At 36.6% G+C, this 14,995-nt stretch overlaps 1 protein-coding gene across 3 annotated transcripts in view; it reads right to left on the minus strand.

Moving 5' to 3' along the window:
* CENPP (centromere protein P) overlaps positions 1-14,995 on the minus strand; it is a 165,706-nt gene that overhangs the window by 99,006 nt on the left and 51,705 nt on the right. The gene's annotated exons all lie outside the window — the stretch shown is intronic.

The raw sequence follows: 14,995 nt of genomic DNA on the forward strand, positions 1-14,995 counted from the left end.
ATGAGACAGGAAATTTGTAGGTGACCAGAGGGTAATCAAGAGCCAAAACAGATTAGAGGGACTTCCAGTGGAAAAGAGTAGTCAAGTAGCAACATAACAGCAAAAGGAAGGTCAATCCTAAAGAAGGTTAAGAATAAAAAATGGAAGGAAAATTTCCAAATCTTTTATCTACTTTGTAGAATACTGAATTAACAGTTTTCACCTCGAGTAAGTGGGATAAAGGTGGACTTCAATCAAACCTTCAGTTAAAAGCACAATAAAGAGCAAGTACAATGCTAATAAAAAGAAAATAATTATATTTATATGAATCACTAGTTTGAATGTATTCTTAAACATTCATGCTATACTAGTTACACCAATTCAGCAAGGACAACATAAATAGAAAAGCTGCAGCTTAACTAAAAGAATAAACTCAGTGTAATATAGTACGTTATTCTACATTAATTTAGCGGTAAGGATTAAAAAGAAACGTAACAGAGAAAGCAAACAATTCCTTATCTAATTGAAACTTATGCAATGGACAACAGAAACGCTGCATCTGTCAAGACTAAGACATTTAAGAAGATGGACTAAGGTGTGAACACATGTAGAACAACTTCTGCTTCCTTTTGTCAGCTGACACCTCTACCCCAAAGCAGGCCAGTTCAACCAAGCCACTGCTAATAAACCTACTCAGCAGTAAGGAGCTCTTGGGAACAATTACCTATGTTCTCAGTAAATCTTAATAACTGCATTTTGCATAAGATTTCCAAACGTAACAAATGCCCACAGGTGAGTAGGTTGCCTCATGAAAAAATAAAATCCCTCTTGCTTTTGTTCAAACTGCCTGTGTTCCTATGACTAACCGCCAGGCACATGTATGAAAAATGGCCACTGGGCTTTTTGGTCTCCGAAGGCAAGGAGTTTTGGCTGAGGCTAGTTAACAATCCTAATAGAGACTCCAGAAAGTGTCCCTCTGCCTTGGACCTCATCTGAAACTTTCCTTGGGGCACGGCTTTAGGAGAGCAGTCCTAGTCCCTAGAAAGCATGGTTAACACCTAAACCTAAGAATTCTTTACAGGTACTCTTGTAAGAGTTTAACCAAATTTTAGGTCCACTGCTGAAGTCAATATAATGGGAAAGCTTTGTGAAAGTGTAGCGAAGTCCTAAGAGATAGAAGACTGTATAGTCTTGATCTTATCCTTCCAAAGCCTTAAAAATTCTCTTGCCTTCTCACTCTTTCCTCTTTGCCATGCATTCAGACTGAGAAACTCTTTCTACAGTCAGCATCCACAGATACATATAACATTCATAGAAGAAACTGCAACACTATTTTGAAGATACTACCTCCACTCTCACACTTAATAAATAATCTCCAAAGGATTTTATCAACTGCTTAGCTCTTCATCATCTTCAAGGCAAATTCAGCTAGCTTTGAAGTTTAAAAAACTTTATCTGTGACTTAAACTACATTGGCAATTTTGCATTAAGGCAGTTAAGTATCAAATGGTTCATTCTAACTGTCTCCTGTATGAGTTATTTTTAGAGAAAAGACAGTAATTTCCTATATCACATCACATAAATTCATAGGATGCCTGTTACGAGAAAAAAAAAAAGTTCAATGACCCTCCACTATTTTCAGATATCATTCTTCAGCTAGCATTTGTGGGTAATGATAACCAATAATTTACACACCTTGTATCTTTGGCATACTTTAACATAAACCCAAGTGGATGTCAATGACATACAGACATCACAATACCAAATGTGCCTTACACAGTTTCAGCAATGATTTCTGAATATGGACAGCAATGAAATTAACAGAATAATATCTAACAAATGATAATACACTGGTGTTCAATGGTCTTTCCACAGAACAAGGCAGTTCAGTATCAGCAGATGGGGAGAAAAACTGTCAAAAAATCAGCTCCATCTTTACATTCTCCACAAATGTCATGGAAAAAGGAAAGAGGGAGAAAGAGATTTGATATAAATCCTTCTAAGAGTCTTGTCTTATTACTTATTCCTTGTACAAGTAACTACATTCCTCTAACAAAAAACCCAGTATTTATTCTTTCTAAGCTTTCTGCTTTAATGGGCTTCTCTCTTCTGAAAATCTGTCAGGTCCCTACCAGACAGTTAACAAATTTCACCAGAGGATGGCAGCCTATTGTTACCAATAGAAGCAAAAGTAATTCTAAAGAATAAATAACAAAGACTGTTACTGCACAGTAATAGCCCAGTAAACTTCACAAATACTGATTAAGCCGAGTAGCCTGAGTACTAAAGTACTATTCGAGTACTTCTAAAGACTGAGTTCTATGCCCTGCTCTACACCATTAACTTGCCAAAGGATGAAATAACCTTATTTCTTCGAGTCTTCTCCCTTCCTCTTTCTCTAGTATCAACCTACTTAATGCAGTACTTTAAAACACAGCAATACAAAGAATCATGTAGAAGATACACAACATTAGCAGACAAATAACAACAAACTTAATATGATACTCAAAGTTTGAAGAATACAAAATACTATCAAATCATGATTTTAACTTGTACCATCAGGCATGTCAAGGACACACCATGTAAATCAAAACGTACATACAATAAAACAGGATTTCTTTCATATCCATACTGAAAAGCCAAAAAACCCCAAATTTTGAAGAATCAAACCACTTCAGTTTGAGATATGTTTGTTCTGCACACAAGACACCTAATGAAGAATAGTTCTGTAAAGATGCGTACACCATGCAACCCTCCATCTCTCATCACAAAATCCCATTCCACCTCATATCCTTAATGATATTAGTCCCAATGCAGTACCTTCTTTATTTCCTTCACAGCAATATATCCATACGTTAGAAGTATGGGTTCAGAATCAACTACTTGGTTGTCTGCAGACTAGTGTATGAAACTCACAGATCATCTAGGTGCTTTCTCTTGCTGCTAAACAAGTTAAAGAAGGTGAAGAAGTGTTGATCCTTAGGAAAAAAGAGTTGTGAAATCATAAAAGCATAATGAAGTATGGGCTGGATGAGCAGACAGTGAAGTGGATGGCTGAACGACAGGGAGCAGAGGGTGGCTATCTAGTGAATTCTAGTTGGAGGCCAGTAACTAGTGGTGTACCCCAGGGGTCAATACTGGCTCCAATTCTGTTCAACAACTTCATCAATGATCCTTATGATAGGGCAGATTACTCTCAGCAAGTTCGCTGATGACACAAAAGTGGAAGGATCGGCTGATACGCCAGAGGGTTGTGCTGCCATACTGAGCAACCTCGACAGGCTGGAGAAAGGGGCCAACAGGAACCTCATGCAGTTTGAAAAAGGGAAGTGCGAAGTCCTGTAGCTGGGGAGGAATAACCCCATGCACTGGTAAATGCTAGCTGGAAAGCAGCTTTGCAGGAAGCAAAGTGGACAAGTTCAATGTGAGCCAGCAACATGCCCTTGCGTCAAGAAGGCTAACAATATCCTGTGCTGCATTAGAAGGATAAGGACAATCTCTTCATTCCCTGTGTTGTTGTCATTAAGTTACTCCATGAACAAGGAAGCTACAGAAGCCTGGATTTCTATGGATTTGAGCCTTATAAGTCTCCGGTTTTTCCAGCTTGTTTCTACCTCGCACCAATATCTCAGCATATTCTCCTACAGCTACCACCTGTTTGGCTGCCAAGTGACAGAGCTAAAAGTATGCCAAGGGGTTAGTCAACATCTGTTTCGTCTTGCCAGCTAGCTGCTTACTCTCAGAAGGAGAATTTATAACTGTCTTTTCCTCAGTTGCAGTACCAATTTGGAGCGCTTTCCTCTATCCAGCTGCTATTTTTCACAAGTTTGCAGAAAGTACCTACACATTTCCCTCTATTCTGTGTGTCAAATTTGGTTATAATGGGCAATGAGGATCAAAAGATACTGGGTGAGATAAGTGACAAGGACAAAAAGTTTCCTTCCCTTAGGAAATCAAGAGATGAAAGTTTGGCTATTCTAACCATAGTAGAAACTTCCAGAAAGTTTCACATCAGCAAGCATTCTGTCAAGAATTCCTGCACCAGCATTTCCCAAAAGTGAGGCAAATGCCCAAGACTAGACCAGGAGAAAAAAGTATATAAACTAAGATATGCAAGTTTTTAACCATTCATATTAGTTTGGTAAAGTGGTAAGATAGTTCAGCTACCTAAAACAGGTTATGCTTATGAAATCTGATACAACTTCACTGTTATGAAACTTTTAACAAAATTTCAAAAAGCATTTACCTACATCCTAAGAAGCAATTTCTGCTTTTAAAGACAGCAATTACCACATTAAAATAAGTACCATACTTGTTCAACCATAGTTGGCTGTTTACTAATCTTATGATGTTTCTTTTCAAGTTTAAGTTAAATCTAGAGAGTTACATCTTTCAGAGCTTAGGTCTCTAGGTAATATTTTGATATTTACCACTAATAACGCTACAAGTAGTTGCATTCACTGAAATCTGTTGAAACAACTTCAAATATCTCAGAGAAGCCTGCCCAGTAAAGTTGAACAAAAACAAGAGGTCTCAACTTTACAAGCCTGACCTACGCCAATTTGTTCCCTCCATTCCTCAAAGTTTCTGGATATTTTCCCTTGTTGCCTTGATTTAAAAAAAAAAAAAAAAAAAAAAATCTACTTCACAAGTGTTTGGTTTTTTAATGACAGACTAACAAGAAACAGAAAATTAGTAAGATAAGCTTTTTTCCCCAATAGTTTCAAAGAAAAGAAGAAAATTCAAATGAATATATTAGGAATACCACCAAACATCACTGCTCACTATTTCACAGTCTTAAGAGCAGATTGCTCATTAAAATATTGCACTATTTATCCAGAAAAACTAATGTATACCACAACAGACAAAATAAACATTAATATTTCCATTGTATGTTGATCAGAATTTAACACTAGGATGACAATAAAAGCAATGGTAAACTAAAAATAATGAAATCATGATCTGAAGCCTATTTTTTTTCTCCTCTACATTTAGAATTTAAGATTGTTTCTTGGGTATTTTTTTCCTCCTTTCTGGGGAGACTAGAGGTTTGAGAACAAAGCTGCTAATAGGAAACATATGGAAAAGCCCTGGAGTAAATGAAAATCTGACTCGAATTCCAAATGCCACGTATCACATACCACTGTCTAAAATTATCTGGCAAGATAAATCTAAGATTTACCCTGTGTAGTCAATGAATCACCTGAGATGGAAGACAGTTAAGTATATAAAATAAACAGAAAGGCTTTCACAATATTTAAAATATTTCCAAAACTAATCAATATTTTGAAACAAGGTGGGATGTTTCTCAAAGCTTGTGTTAGCCAATAAAAGATTAGCTCTAACGTAACATGCTGCCAACAGACTTGTTGCCGTTCTTCATATAAAATATGAACAGTTCTACTGAAATGAACAATGCAATTCTGGATTTAACCATTATGCTGCTATGATTGCAGTGGGAATACCATACAGCCAGGTTTTCCTATGCATGAACACTTTTTCTGTCTCAAATTCTTGTCCAGGAGAAATTTGAAGACTATAAGATTTCTGGAACGGCAGCACTGTGGATGCAGTTTTGATGAGAATCCCACACATTTCCATACACAGCTAAGTCTTGCCACAAACTCCCTGTGCATAAGCAGTAAATTTAACAAGCCTGGATGCATTAGATTAGCCACATATATATAGACCATCTATGCATCTTGTGCAGTATGTTTCATATACCAGATTCATTATGCATGCACTACCCATCACTTATACAAAGGTTTCTATCAGAGTCAAGGGGAGCAGTATTTAAATTAATATGCTCTCTTCACAATTACACTTGCGGTAACTGTTAAGGAGTTACCTTCTCTCATTATATTCAGAAGAAAGTTAAGCATGGAAAAAAACCTCTAGTTGACTGGCTGCAAAAGGATGTAAAATTTCCTGAGAGACAGAGCAGGAGCAAGTCACCAACACAAGCATGCACTTGCCTCATAATTGTTCAGTCTGTGTTATTTCCAAGTGTTTTTTAGATATAAAGACCAATTAAAATATGTTCCATACAGAAGCACTCTTCACAGAATACCTTAACTCCTTCCTTTCTCATTTGTGGAAAAGAAAATTGGCTTGCCATTCTAAAAGATAGTATTTTACCTAAATTTATATCCTATTTAGGCCACCTAAAAGAACATGCAGACACCATACTATCCTTGTTCTGTCAGCTCTCTCTTATTCTATCTTCTTTCTATTCTACAGGATGAAAGAAGGAACAGACTGAATGAGTGACTCATGGGTCAGTAATAGTCCCTAATTTTTTAGCCTGAAGAAAGTGAAGCCACTTATGTTTTAACCTGATGAGTAGATGCTCAGATTCAGAAAGTGATGTAATAACCTAGTATTCTGCAAGAATAATAAAAGCAACTGTCTACTCATTTCTCCAGCAGCAATGCTGTGATGCAGCATAATTATTACTTGCTCAATAAAAAATTAGTGTTTAATAGCTAGAAATTAATAATTTCATGAAAGCTTACTTAGCTTTTTGGAATGCATATTTTTCATTTATATTTTAAGCTAACAATTTCCATTTAGATGTTACCCTCCTGTAAATTATTAATTCCAGTATTTTCTATTTCCCCAAATACTAGATTTCACAAGACAAAGAACTTATTTAACTCCATTTATAAAATGACTAACATAGAAAAAGAAAGTCAAATAACTTTCAGAAATACAGAAGTAGTAAGTAAATATCAGTACAACAGCATAATACTTTGCCCCCATATTCCCTAACTGCATAACACTGTCCTATAATAACAACCACCAGAATCTTCATGTAATATGATAAATTTTGAGACGAAAGAATCAGAGGACTTTTAGAAACTATGTTCCATGCAAACATCTGCCTAAATTGGGTAGTAAAGTTAATGGTTCTGTGTTCTACCTGACAAACGCTGCTCCTATATAGCCTGTAAATTTGGCACATTTGATATGAAGATTAAGTCTGTTGTGATGCTACGCAGAAGAAAACATACCTGAAACCTCCATCTACCACTATCATAGTCAGACCCCATAAAGTACTTCCTTAAGCAACACTGCAAGAGATTCTTTATTTGTCATGTCACGTTCACAGTTAAAAAGTAGCATTTACCTATACAATATAGCAGTAAACTTTTCAGAACACAAACCAGAGTAAGCTAGTATGAGGTCAATAGGCCACTATCTCTTCTCCTTGAGATCACAATCAAGGTGAAATCTGTACGATATTATGCATTGGTACTATAATCCCTTGGTATTTTGGCCCTTAGTCAAAAAAAAAAAAAAAAAAAAAAATTCTTGACCAAAAGGTCTTCCTGGAACAAACAATATTGCTGTTCAAAGCTAAATAAAGTGCATTCAGATTGAATTTCTAAAAGCCAAACCCACAATCTTTTATTTCAGAAAAGTAGAAACTAAGTCCGATCTAAAACCAATCTTCAATGTTCTTCTTACTGCTTCCATCTAGTAGATGGAAGGAAAAAAGTAGTTACTATTTATAAAACCCTTGTATCATTATTTATGATAAAGCCATAAACACAAACATTAAAAAAACCAAAATGTTTCTTACCATACTAACTAAAAATCTTTGAGATGTTTTCCTTGAGCACGTTCCATTGGATCATACACACATAAGGCAATATTTCATTACTCCTGTTTCAGGAATGCTTTGTCTTAGCGGTACCTGTGTATTATAGATGCATACTGCTTCTTCTTGTGCTTTGTGCTTAGAACAGAAAGGGTAACACATGCTTCCCACTTTAACAGTTCCCTCCCAAAATCAGAATGCACAGGAACCTGAGAGGAGGAGAAAATGTGAGCATGGAAAACACATCTGTTAGATATGCAACTGCTTCATAAAGTAACTTCTGTCTTTCTAAAGAGTACCTTTCCCCTCAAACATTTCATTGTGGGTAAACCTAGTACCTAGTTCACCCATTAGCAGTTCTAAGTAATTACACTAGTCATCTCTCTGTGACTGCTTTACTAACAGAGTTATTTGGAATTTTCAGCAATAAGCCCAGTGTTTGGCAAAGATGTGAAGGGAGTCTTGGACAGCTGTCTTGCAGTCATATAGAATATTAACATTTTTAAAGGCAGCTACTACTATTGGCTCAATGCTGATAGAGTTCAATCTAATCATTCAAAGCACTGGTTTCATGCCATCCCCTGACTAAGACCCAATCAGAATTATTTTTTTTATTTATTTTTTAAAAAGAAAGCATTATGTATGTTTATATTTTGGCTACAAATAGTTGCAGGCATTACCTCCGCTCTCAAGAAGTGACAGGACAAGGCAAGAGTCAGGTGTCAGAAGCATGACATCGGGCAACAAGGACACTTGCTTAATTACCATAGATGATCTGTAACCAATGCCTAGATCAACTCATCCTCCCTGATGAAATACCCGCTAACATGAATGCTGTTTTAAGTGTGAACCATGTTCAAGTCCTCACCAGAAGCAGCTATAAGGCCTTTCAAGACTCTCAGAATGGCTAATGATAGAAGAAACAGAAGACTTCCTGCCACAGAGTGCTTGGATAAAATAACTATGAGACCCTGTCTCAGCTCTGCCAAGAAGCAGCTGTGACTCACAAATTATTCAAACAGTAGAGAAACACTTCAATTTGATTACTTGCCATAAACCAAATGACACATTTTATCTATCAGGCAGAATATAGGTGAATGGACAAGTCTCTCTCCCAAAACAGCGTTAATATTAAAGAAAATCCAAACAAAATGGAGATAAAAATGGAGAGTAACTGAAGGAAAGAAAGGGTACAGAGATTATATCTTTCCTTATAAGAGAATATGCCCGGGTACAGATGAATGATGTGTAATAATACTTGATGTTTCTACGAAAGTTTCCAAGTCACAGATTCTGACTGCAGAAAAAATGTATTGCAGGCCATAAATGTAATGCTGGCTGTGATACCAGCATTACAAGGTCTTATGCTAAAATGAGAGGATTTATTCTTTAGAAGAAAGAGGGATAATAAAAACTAAGAACCAGTTTAAGGATGATCTCCAGTTTCCAGACTATTGGAGAGAGCTGAAAGGCTGCCTGGCAAAATCCTCTGCATCACAAGGCAGGACAGTTGTAAATATCTATTGCTCTGGAAATGTTCAAATGTATACATCTACCACAAAAAGAAACACATTCTATAGTCATTGTAAAAACAAGTAAGGACCTTCATTATTAAACATATTCAAAAGAGTAAAGGGGAAGCACTTTCCATCACGTACAGGGGGAAAATTTCTGCTAATACAAAACATTTTCCTATGCATGATCATTCAGGAATTCTTTGGCAGATAACTTAGACAACTAACTACTCCTTATCCTTGCCTGAAAGTGCTTAAAGGAAAAAAAAAAAAAGCTTATTTTTTGGGCTATAAACATATGATTTGCAGATGGATACAAACACAGTAACAATCTGAAGTTGCAGGCACGTTTTCTAGTTCTTTTAACAAAAATGCATGAAGTCCATAGCTATGAATGAACAAAATAAGCTAATGAATAAGGTATTAATATAAATTTTTAAGATAGGGTAGAATTCACATTATCTCTTTTAGGCATCTATCAGTTATCCACATCGAAGTTAGCAGTTCTGTTTGAAATAAATGAGTAGAAGTGCCTGCTTTCGAATAGACTCAAGGAATGAAGTTAAAGTGGATGCTAAGAATGCTCTCCCAGTGAGCAGCAAGTTTCTAGTCAACTTCACATATTAAGATGACAGTCCTCAGATTTTGCTGCCCTTTTTTTTTTTTAAAGACACAAGGGCCATGCCTAAGCTGCAAAAGAACTGAAAGATACACTAATATTTTTTGAAAATTATAATTATAAAAAGAGTGTCATTTTATGCTATCTCAAATAAATAACACTGAATAAACTATTACAGAAGCAATAAGGAAAAGTACAAAGGGTACTACTCTATTTGGACTTACCAGGTTGGATTGGTACTGTATTGCTCAAGGATCTCTGCACTCTACGTTCAGCTATATTACCCTTCTCACTTCCCTCCATTACAAAACACTGTATGTTCTTTTAGTTTTATTTATAATGTTTATTACTTTTATAAATGAGTGCAAGACACCTGTCATATACTATGATCATCTATATAATTTTACATAGGACACAAATCAGGCAAAATAAAGGCTATGTTAAATTTTGAGGTCCAATTGCTAATGCTGCCTCAAGAAAATGAATGTACCTGTACCAGTAAACTATGGTTGCAAAAACAGGCAGACACTTTGTGACGGTCTGACAAATTATAGTCAATGTCTCAAACATTCGTTAAAGAACTTTGGTGGAGAAAACGGCCTCTGTAAAAATGCTGGAGTTTTGTGAACAGGACAATGTGGCCAGAGGAGAGGGCCCCACGGAGGGTGGGACCGCACTTCTCTAAAGCCACAATTCCTTATCTTAAGTGACCAGGAGAAGGAGCACAGCATATGTGCCTGGAGGAGGAGGCCCCACGGAAGATGGGACTGTGCTTCTATCTTAAGCGGTCATGCCAGCAGAAAAAGAAAGACAACTCCGCAATGAACCCCCCGCCCCGCAAAGCTCACTGACTGATTCCAGAGAACCCTGGGAATGGGTACAGCGCATGTCGAGACCATCGACTAACACACTATAAAAGAAGGGAGAATGAGTTCTCAGCGCGCGCCCTTCGGAACTGGATCTCTACACTGGCTGGACCAACGCTGGACCCAGGACTGGTGAAACCCTTTTCTTCTCTCTTCCTTTCTTTCTTTCTCTCTTTCTCTCTCTCCCTCTTTTCCTTCTCTCTTTTCCACAGTCCCTACACCTCATCGTTATAAACATAAACCGTTGACCAAGTCCGAGACTAGGAGTGGATCTAGCCATCCCTGGGCTCCTCTTTGAGGAGTCCAGAAAGCAAGGGGGTCTGCTCTGAACCTCGTGACTCAACGGGAGGGCTCTCCTTCTGATACATTTCATGTTCCTTTTTCCATTTCTTTTTCTACACCTTCCTTCTCTTCTCAAACAGCGGCTTAACAACATGTTGCAAGGTTCATATTGATAAGTTTACGTGTACTTGGGCAAGGTTAGCTAGGTTGAATAAATGTTGATTGTTGTTTGAACTCCCCTGGTATCGTTTCACCTTAATTCTGACAAAGGAAATCCACGAACCTGAGTTGCTCCAACTTTGGGACGCAACACACTTCCATTTTATATTGGTGTAATCACAGATATACAATCTCTGATTAAGCAGGCAATATCCCAGAACTCCACATGGGAGGAATATACAGCCCAAAGTCATCTATCTTTGAACAACCAAAGTAGGCTGTATAAAAATGCAAAGTATAAAGCAAAGTATATTTGTTAAACCAACTATTCAATTACTAAAAATATAAATGTCAGCTGACAACAGTGACTCTCCTCAGAAGAGATTTATAATTTCATGCAATAGTCCAGGGTATTTTAGAGTAACCACACACTATATGCTACAGATATTATTGCTTACATGAATTTTAAACTCATTTTCTTATTCCAGTATCAATTGTCTATGATTACTTGTTATTGTGGTAGTAGAAACTTTATATGATGAGGACTATTTAAATGCCTCTACTGTAGAAAGTAAAATCCATACATCAAAAAAAAGTAACCCCTCCCAATATAGTATTACAATCTTCGAAAGTTTCTGACACAGCAATACATTCAGAAAAAAGTTACAACCCTCCTCTTCTATTAGTCTTTCAAAGTCAATTATCCATTACTGCAAATTGATATTGTCATGGCAAAAAACCTCACAGCCACCCTTCCATTCAAAAAGCTTGAGTATTACAAATTTGAACATGCCAGGAGGCTCGATACTTAGCTTTTGCTTTTGAAGCAAAACAAATTGCAATACAAATTGTTCATTGCACATGTTCATGCACATGTTTAGCTGATCTACTGAAATCAGGGCTTCCTAATGTATTGCTTCTAGATGCATAGATGCTTCTAGATGCATAGATGCTTCTAGATGCATAGATGCTTCTAGATGCATAGATGCTTCTAGATGCATAGATGCTTCTAGTGTATTCGATGCTAAAAAGTCAGTGTATTACTGTTCATTAGTAGCAGTTACTCAACAATTGCCTGTGGGATTATATTAATTGCCTTGTTACAAGGTCAATAAGCTCTTGCTCTTTCTCCGTCATTTGTTTCTACACCATGATCTGTCTTTGAGATACAAATGTAGCTGTATTTGTTAACTAGTAATATGCTTCAAAGGCGTGGGCTTTTGAAAAAACACAAGAAGTATAGTTTAAAAATATATAATAAGAAAAATGCAGAAATACAAAAAAGTAGAATGTGAGAAAAATTCAACAGTTTCAATAGGTAAGGAATGCTTAGGAAGAAGGGAGAACAAAAAGAGAGGAGAGGTTATTCAACTCAGAATCAGCAAATCCACATAAGTAGAGAAGATGGAGAAGATACTGAGAAAAAAATCCTCCATATCCCACAGCATGGATGAGAGGGAAAGATATGTTTATATTTCAGAACAACAATAAGCACCCAATGAATCCATCACAGGGCTTAGGATACCCACTAACTTACACTGCTTTCTAGAAAAAAATAGAAGACAACTTCTGGTTTTTTTTCATTCTTTTAGGACTGCATGGTCACCTGAAGAGCACATTCTTGAAACACAGCCATAAAACCTACACAAAACCATCTTTAATTTCCTCTTTAAATTCATGGTTGTAGCATGCATACTCAAGTTATAACAGACTGATAAAAATCAGCCAGCAACCACAACGTGCCTTTGATTAGAAGAGTCAATGAAGAAAGTTAGTTCAGAGTACCATTTGATCACTATATGCAAAATCTACAGTCTAGCAAATCTTAGGAATTATTTTTCAAAAATACTTTTTGTAAACTCAACTGTTTTCAGTTGCTTAACATGTTCTTCCTAGTAGCTCCTAGCAAAACAAAGCAACATATAAAACACGCTGCATAAGATGAGGGTTGCCAGAGTTTTGATCTTGTGAATACCACCTACTAAATGGGAAACAAGTAGAGACCACACAACAAGGTTCAGGTCAGAGGCAACAGTAAGCTCCGCACATGGCATAGCTCTGTCTTCCTTTCCTTTTTTAAACAGATTGGGTCTTGTCTCAGCACTGCAGCATTGTTGATGGGATTTGACGGCCCCTTTTCCACAACCTTTAAAAATGCATATTCCCACAGGGACATGCTCCTAGAACAACTTTCCACTGAGGAACAGAATAACATGAAGCCTGTAAGAGCTATTATTAACTGAGTGCTCTGTACTCTGGCTAGGCTGGAGGCTCTGCAAGATCAAGCAATTCAGTTTCTTGATTTGCTGAGAGCTCTATACTTCATTAAGTGAATTTTCAGATTATTTCTGGCACAGGATAAATAAATCCAGCAGCCACTACAGTCTTGATAATCAATTACTTTTGTTGATGACAAGCACAAATAAGTGCCTTTGCAGATCACGTATGAGACTCATACAGGCTGCAGGTGGTCTGCTGGCAGTGTTCGTGGACTGCCAGTTAAGACCTAGAAATTAGGATGCAAAGAGTTTCTGTGCCTACAATCTGACTTTGAAGTGCAGCCCAGTCTAGATGATACATGCCTAAGGCTGTTTCTTACTTCAGAAACCCACAGGCTTTGTGGGGAAGCAAATTACAACATTCAAACTTCCTCATTATATTTGATCATGCTTTCTCTTTTCTACTGTGCAATCATTTAGAGTAGCAAACTAACATCACCAATTCTCGTCTAAAGCACAGAATTCCTTCAAAGTTGTTAACTGAGGATTTTAAGATTTTGAGCTTGAGGCTTTTTCTCAGACATCTGATAGCAGGGCCAGACGTCAGCTGAAGAATTTTCTAATTCTAGCGAGATCGTGCTTCCATGACAGTTCTCAGTTCCAACTTGCACAGCTTAGCTTCATTTGATTTCCTTTAATCCTTCCTTTCTCTAGGTTTCATATGGACCATTATAAGTTGGGGGGGGGCAGAAACCCAAAGAAACCCCAAAATCTTTTACAGTAAAACAGTGAGTATAAGGATCAAGGCCAGTCCCATTCACCTCAGTGCTACTGGTTAACTTCTTTACTTATTCCATGAATATTTTAGCTAAAATTTGGAAATTCCAAATTTTTTAAATTGACTGTTACTCAACTAGCTAAACAAACCTAAAATCACAAAATATTAGAACAGTCTCCTTTCTTAAGCCTTCAGTTCAGAATCCAAGTTGAAAAAGCTAACAAGTCTTGTTAAGTTGAATGCAGTTAATGAAGATGGTAAGATTTCAAACATTTTAATTTACAAAAAGGATCCATCCAAGTCTGGCTTAAGAAAATAAATTAGTTTCAAGCCAACTCTGACTTCTAGCTTGATACACATCTCGCTTTGCATCACAACTGCATAAATACAATTATGAAAAAAAATTCACAAATTCAACAGTAAAAATAAGTCCTTACGAAACATTTTTTAAAAATAAAAAACAAAACACATTGAAAACTTAGTAAATTTGTCACAGCCTGTGAAACAAGATGTTAAATTTAATCCTCTCACTATCCTCCTTGTAAGGAAATTCCTACCACACCTCAAATGAAAAATAAGAGAAGATCAAACCATACAACTTGACCAAGATCACAAAGTATAGACTTGTTTGTATCCAAGAGAGCTCATGCAACAAAAAAGAAACTGAGTCTTAATATATCCCATGGCTAGATCTGCATCATCTTCTGCAGCTAAATATGCTTTAAAACAAGAGCTTTGCTACAATTTTTCAAAAGGACTGACTCTTTTGCTCTGCCACTGTGGATTTTTAAACGCATCATGAGATTTTAAGTCTCCTGATAGCTTAAGAGGATCTGGGTCACAATCAGTAGTAGAAAACAATAGAAAAGTATGAGGTATGAAATTAAAATTCTAATTTGGTCCAATTTTTATGTTTAGAGAAAACAGTTTTAATTTTTGCATATGTTTTTAGTTAGAACTGTTAATATAACAGAGC

This window comes from Harpia harpyja, chromosome Z, assembly GCF_026419915.1.
Source record: "Harpia harpyja isolate bHarHar1 chromosome Z, bHarHar1 primary haplotype, whole genome shotgun sequence".
NCBI lineage: Eukaryota > Metazoa > Chordata > Aves > Accipitriformes > Accipitridae > Harpia > Harpia harpyja.